The sequence below is a fragment of the Crinia signifera genome, chromosome 5 (assembly GCF_055691185.1).
Source record: "Crinia signifera chromosome 5, ASM5569118v1, whole genome shotgun sequence".
Taxonomy (NCBI): domain Eukaryota; kingdom Metazoa; phylum Chordata; class Amphibia; order Anura; family Myobatrachidae; genus Crinia; species Crinia signifera.
This window is the reverse complement of record NC_139221.1, coordinates 223,161,237-223,168,534: the sequence shown is the minus strand read 5'-3', so window position 1 is coordinate 223,168,534 and position 7,298 is coordinate 223,161,237. Positions and strand designations below refer to the sequence as shown.

Here is a 7,298-nt window from a genome sequence, read left to right as displayed (position 1 = left end):
GCTAATGTTGTTTTATGTTGCTTTATGTGGTGTTATGTTGCTCCTTTTGCTTTCATTAAACTTACTACAATTTATGTTAATTTATGTTAATTTATGTTAATGTATGTTCATTTATGTTAATTTCTGACAATTTATGATAATTTATTATAATTTATGCGGTTTCAGATTTTTATGTTGTTTGTGTTACTGTATGTTTTTTTGGCCCTTATTCAGATCTGATCACAGTACAAATTTGTTCTCAAAATGGGAAAAACCATGTGCACAGCAGGTGGGGCAGATGTAACTTGTAAAGAGAGAGTTAGATTTGTGTGAGTTATTTTGTTTCTGTGCAGGATAAATACTGGCTGCATTATGTTTACACTGCAATTTAGATTTCAGTTTCAACACACCCCACCCAAATGTAACTCTCTCTGCACATGTTATCTCAGCCTTTTGGCTAAGATCAAGTGTAGTATCTGTTCTAATCAGTGGGTATGGACTGGCCTCTGGCAGAGAATAGAGAAAGGCTGGACTGAGTAGCTGCTCTGATGGGCGGAGGGTGTGGGACCCCTCTTTTTTGCCTGGGAGTGGTGAAAAGTCTGGCTGAGTACCTTCACCTCTGCCTTTGGTAGGAGGTGTTGTTTCCTTAAATCCACTGGTAAGAGGGGGGAGAAACACTAAGCCTAGTAGTTTGACTCTCTTGACGGGGTTCGTAGCCCCGGAAGGATGAGCTAGCGAAAGGCTCAGTCTAGTATCCATTCCCAAGGAGCGGAGAAAGGCTGGGACTGAGTAGATGGCTCCTGTTCTAGAGGTTCGTAGCCTCTGATGGGGAGACCGCGAAAGGCCCAGCTTGGGATCGGAGAAACACTGAGACTGAGTAGATTGCTCTTCTGAGGGGGGTGCAGCCCCTAAGGGAGTCTTTCGAAAAGCCCAGTGGAGTACCCATTCCCATGCCAGGGGCTGGAAAGTGCCCTATGATGGGAGCAGAGAAAGACTTGGTCGGACGCTGATCGGTCGGCTGCTTGGAGTCCGAGGCTGCACTGTGCCCCCTGGGAAACTCGGGGGTGCCGAACATGCACGGGTGATCCCAAAATCACCATGCACTAGTATGGCACTAGCACTGCGAACTTCCCTCTAGGTTAGTGCTTCACGTCCTTACCTCGTCATTTTGGATGGGGTAGGACAATTTTTCACACCCCCACCCCGGCCTTCTGGCTGGGGTCCTCTTTATTATTTATTTCTCTTCTTCTCACGTTCATGCACTTTTCACATTTTCTGTTTTCTGTAGTTTGTTACGTTTTTTTGGGTTGTGTGGTCGACCCTTACGGGCCTTCCATTTCCCCAACGTGCCAAAGCTCTCACCTTTTGGGGAGAGCTGCGGTCCCCCCGAGGCCGACCCTGAGCCGCAAGGTGGAAGGAAGTCCACTGAGGGTCTCTCCAAACCTTCGGGTGCGGAGGACCCACCGTCCTAACCCTTCCGGGGGTTGAGGAAAGAGGTTCTCTCTAAGCTTCGGTGAAGAGGACCCACCGTTCCCTATTTTCCCCTCTTCGGCCTTATGGTTGAGAGGGGTTAAGGAAAAAACGGGGCCCGTCTCCTTCGGGAGATAAGCCCATTCGATAGCACGGCCCCCTTTGCACATGTTTAGGCACAGCACTGGTGGTAGGGAGCACACCTCGGTCTCCTGAGTTTCTTCAAACTCATCTGCCCCACATGCAGTGCATATGGTTTTGCCTATTTTGAGAACAAATTTGTACTGCGATAATATCTGAATAAGGGCCTTTGTGTTGCTTTATGTTTTTTATGCAGGTTATGTATTTTTATGTTGCTAATGTTGTTTTATGTTGCTTTCTGTGGTGTTATTTTGGTCATTTTGCTTTCATTGAAGTTACTATTATGTATGTTAATTTATGATAATATATGTTAATTTATGATAATTTATGCGGTTTCAGATTTTTATGTTGTTTGTTTTGCTTTATGTTATTTTGTGTTGCTTCAAGTTTTTTTATGCAGTTTATGTAGTTTTAGGTTGTTTATGTTGCTTATGTTGCTTTATGTGGTGTTATGTTGGTCCTTTTGCTTTCAGAAAAATTACTACAATTTATGTTAATGTATGTTAATTTGTGTTAATTTATGTAAATTTATGATCATCTATGCGGTTTCCGATTTTTATGTTGTTTGTGTTGCTTTATGTTATTTTGTGTAGCTTCATGTGTTTTTATGCAGTTTATGTAGTTTTATGTTGCTTATGTGGCTTTATGTGGTGTTATTTAGGTCCTTTTGCTTTCAGAAAACTAGTACAATCTATGTTAATCTATGTTAATCTATGTTAATGTATGTAAATTTATGTAAATTTATGTAAAATTATGTAAATTTGTGATAATTAATGCGGTTTCAGATTTTTATGTTGTTTGTGTTGCTTTATGTTATTTTGTGTTGCTTCATGTATTTTTATGCAGTTTACGTAGTTTTATGTTGCTTATGTGACTTTATGTGGTGTTATTTAGGTCATTTTGCTTTAATTGAAATTACTATAATTTATGTTAATTTATGTTAATTTATGTTAATTTATGATAATTTGTGATAATTTATTCGGTTGCAGATTTTTATGTTGTTTATGTTGTGTTATGGTTTTTGTGTTGATTTATGTTTTTTTATGCAGGTTATGTAGTTTTATGTTGCTAATGTTGTTTTATTTTGCTTTATGTGGTGTTATGTTGGTCCTTTTGCTTTCATTAAACTTCCTACAATTTTTGTTAATTTATGTTAATGTATGTTAATTTACGTAAATTTATGATAATTTATGTGGTTTCAGATTTTTATGTTGTTTGTGTTGCTTTATGTTATTTTGTGTTGCTTCATGTATTTTTATGCAGTTTACGTAGTTTTATGTTGCTTATGTGACTTTATGTGGTGTTATTTAGGTCATTTTGCTTTAATTGAAATTACTATAATTTATGTTAATTTATGTTAATTTATGTTAATTTATGTTAATTTATGATAATTTGTGATAATTTATTCGGTAACAGATTTTTATGTTGTTTATGTTGTGTTATGGTTTTTGTGTTGATTTATGTTTTTTTTATGCAGGTTATGTAGTTTTATGTTGCTAATGTTGTTTTATTTTGCTTTATGTGGTGTTATGTTGGTCCTTTTGCTTTCATTAAACTTCCTACAATTTTTGTTAATTTATGTTAATGTATGTTAATTTACGTAAATTTATGATAATTTATGTGGTTTCAGATTTTTATGTTGTTTGTGTTGCTTTATGTTATTTTGTGTTGCTTCATGTATTTTTATACAGTTTACGTAGTTTTATGTTGCTTATGTGACTTTATGTGGTGTTATTTAGGTCATTTTGCTTTCATTGAAATTACTATAATTTATGTTAATTTATGTTAATTTATGTTAATTTATGATAATTTATGATAATTTATGCGGTTGCAGATTTTTATGTTGTTTATGTTTTGTTATGGTTTTTGTGTTGATTTATGTTTTTTTATGCAGGTTATGTAGTTTTATGTTGCTAATGTTGTTTTATTTTGCTTTATGTGGTGTTATGTTGGTCCTTTGGCTTTCATTAAACTTCCTACAATTTATGTTAATTTATGTTAATGTATGTTAATTTATGTAAATTTATGATAATTTATGTGGTTTCAGATTTTTATGTTGTTTGTGTTGCTTTATGTTATTTTGTGTTGCTTTATGTATTTTTATGCAGTTTATGTAGTTTTATGTTGCTTATGTGACTTTATGTGGTGTTATTTAGGTCATTTTGCTTTTATTGAAATTACTATAATTTATGTTCATTTATGTTAATTTATGATAATTTATGATAATTTATGCGGTTAAAGACTTTTATGTTGTTTATGTTGTGTTATGGTTTTTGTGTTGATTTATGTTTTTTTTATGCAGGTTATGTAGTTTTATGTTGCTAATGTTGTTTTATTTTGCTTTATGTGGTGTTATGTTGGTCCTTTTGCTTTCATTAAACTTCCTACAATTTTTGTTAATTTATGTTAATGTATGTTAATTTACGTAAATTTATGATAATGTATGTGGTTTCAGATTTTTATGTTGTTTGTGTTGCTTTATGTTATTTTGTGTTGCTTCATGTATTTTTATACAGTTTATGTAGTTTTATGTTGCTTATGTGACTTTATGTGGTGTTATTTAGGTCATTTTGCTTTCATTGAAATTACTATAATTTATGTTAATTTATGTTAATTTATGATAATTTATGATAATTTATGCGGTTGCAAATTTTTATGTTGTTTATGTTTTGTTATGGTTTTTGTGTTGATTTATGTTTTTTTTATGCAGGTTATGTAGTTTTATGTTGCTAATGTTGTTTTATTTTGCTTTATGTGGTGTTATGTTGGTCCTTTGGCTTTCATTAAACTTCCTACAATTTATGTTAATTTATGTTAATGTATGTTAATTTATGTAAATTTATGATAATTTATGTGGTTTCATATTTTTATGTTGTTTGTGTTGCTTTATGTTATTTTGTGTTGCTTTATGTATTTTTATGCAGTTTATGTAGTTTTATGTTGCTTATGTGACTTTATGTGGTGTTATTTAGGTCATTTTGCTTTCATTGAAATTACTATAATTTATGTTCATTTATGTTAATTTATGATAATTTATGATAATTTATGCGGTTAAAGACTTTTATGTTGTTTATGTTGTGTTATGGTTTTTGTGTTGATTTATGTTTTTTATGCAGGTTATGTATTTTTTTGTTGCTAATGTTGTTTTATTTTGCTTTATGTGGTGTTATGTTGGTCCTTTTGCTTTCATTAAACTTCCTACAATTTATGTTAATTTATGTTAATGTATGTTAATTTATGTAAATTTACGATAATTTATGTGGTTTCAGATTTTTATGTTGTTTGTGTTGCTTTATGTTATTTTGTGTTGCTTTATGTATTTTTATGCAGTTTATGTAGTTTTATGTTGCTTATGTGACTTTATGTGGTGTTATTTAGGTCATTTTGCTTTCATTGAAATTACTATAATTTATGTTAATTTATGATCATTTATGATAATTTATGATAATTTATGCGGTTGCATATTTTTATGTGGTTTATGTTGTGTTATGGTTTTTGTGTTGCTTTATGTTTTTTATGCAGGTTATGTAGTTTTATGTTGCTAATGTTGTTTTATGTTGCTTTATGTGGTGTTATGTTGCTCCTTTTGCTTTCATTAAACTTACTACAATTTATGTTAATTTATGTTAATTTATGTTAATGTATGTTCATTTATGTTAATTTCTGACAATTTATGATAATTTATTATAATTTATGCGGTTTCAGATTTTTATGTTGTTTGTGTTACTGTATGTTTTTTTGGCCCTTATTCAGATCTGATCACAGTACAAATTTGTTCTCAAAATGGGAAAAACCATGTGCACAGCAGGTGGGGCAGATGTAACTTGTAAAGAGAGAGTTAGATTTGTGTGAGTTATTTTGTTTCTGTGCAGGATAAATACTGGCTGCATTATGTTTACACTGCAATTTAGATTTCAGTTTCAACACACCCCACCCAAATGTAACTCTCTCTGCACATGTTATCTCAGCCTTTTGGCTAAGATCAAGTGTAGTATCTGTTCTAATCAGTGGGTATGGACTGGCCTCTGGCAGAGAATAGAGAAAGGCTGGACTGAGTAGCTGCTCTGATGGGCGGAGGGTGTGGGACCCCTCTTTTTTGCCTGGGAGTGGTGAAAAGTCTGGCTGAGTACCTTCACCTCTGCCTTTGGTAGGAGGTGTTGTTTCCTTAAATCCACTGGTAAGAGGGGGGAGAAACACTAAGCCTAGTAGTTTGACTCTCTTGACGGGGTTCGTAGCCCCGGAAGGATGAGCTAGCGAAAGGCTCAGTCTAGTATCCATTCCCAAGGAGCGGAGAAAGGCTGGGACTGAGTAGATGGCTCCTGTTCTAGAGGTTCGTAGCCTCTGATGGGGAGACCGCGAAAGGCCCAGCTTGGGATCGGAGAAACACTGAGACTGAGTAGATTGCTCTTCTGAGGGGGGTGCAGCCCCTAAGGGAGTCTTTCGAAAAGCCCAGTGGAGTACCCATTCCCATGCCAGGGGCTGGAAAGTGCCCTATGATGGGAGCAGAGAAAGACTTGGTCGGACGCTGATCGGTCGGCTGCTTGGAGTCCGAGGCTGCACTGTGCCCCCTGGGAAACTCGGGGGTGCCGAACATGCACGGGTGATCCCAAAATCACCATGCACTAGTATGGCACTAGCACTGCGAACTTCCCTCTAGGTTAGTGCTTCACGTCCTTACCTCGTCATTTTGGATGGGGTAGGACAATTTTTCACACCCCCACCCCGGCCTTCTGGCTGGGGTCCTCTTTATTATTTATTTCTCTTCTTCTCACGTTCATGCACTTTTCACATTTTCTGTTTTCTGTAGTTTGTTACGTTTTTTTGGGTTGTGTGGTCGACCCTTACGGGCCTTCCATTTCCCCAACGTGCCAAAGCTCTCACCTTTTGGGGAGAGCTGCGGTCCCCCCGAGGCCGACCCTGAGCCGCAAGGTGGAAGGAAGTCCACTGAGGGTCTCTCCAAACCTTCGGGTGCGGAGGACCCACCGTCCTAACCCTTCCGGGGGTTGAGGAAAGAGGTTCTCTCTAAGCTTCGGTGAAGAGGACCCACCGTTCCCTATTTTCCCCTCTTCGGCCTTATGGTTGAGAGGGGTTAAGGAAAAAACGGGGCCCGTCTCCTTCGGGAGATAAGCCCATTCGATAGCACGGCCCCCTTTGCACATGTTTAGGCACAGCACTGGTGGTAGGGAGCACACCTCGGTCTCCTGAGTTTCTTCAAACTCATCTGCCCCACATGCAGTGCATATGGTTTTGCCTATTTTGAGAACAAATTTGTACTGCGATAATATCTGAATAAGGGCCTTTGTGTTGCTTTATGTTTTTTATGCAGGTTATGTATTTTTATGTTGCTAATGTTGTTTTATGTTGCTTTCTGTGGTGTTATTTTGGTCATTTTGCTTTCATTGAAGTTACTATTATGTATGTTAATTTATGATAATATATGTTAATTTATGATAATTTATGCGGTTTCAGATTTTTATGTTGTTTGTTTTGCTTTATGTTATTTTGTGTTGCTTCAAGTTTTTTTATGCAGTTTATGTAGTTTTAGGTTGTTTATGTTGCTTATGTTGCTTTATGTGGTGTTATGTTGGTCCTTTTGCTTTCAGAAAAATTACTACAATTTATGTTAATGTATGTTAATTTGTGTTAATTTATGTAAATTTATGATCATCTATGCGGTTTCCGATTTTTATGTTGTTTGTGTTGCTTTA

At 35.7% G+C, this 7,298-nt stretch overlaps 2 pseudogenes; both read left to right on the top strand.

Annotated features, from left to right (window-relative positions):
* The first annotated feature begins 416 nt into the window (after positions 1-416).
* Positions 417-552, top strand: LOC146006168 (U2 spliceosomal RNA; annotated as a pseudogene).
* A 4,994-nt stretch (positions 553-5,546) lies between these two features.
* LOC146006167 (U2 spliceosomal RNA) lies at positions 5,547-5,682 on the top strand (annotated as a pseudogene).
* The last annotated feature ends 1,616 nt before the right edge of the window (positions 5,683-7,298 follow it).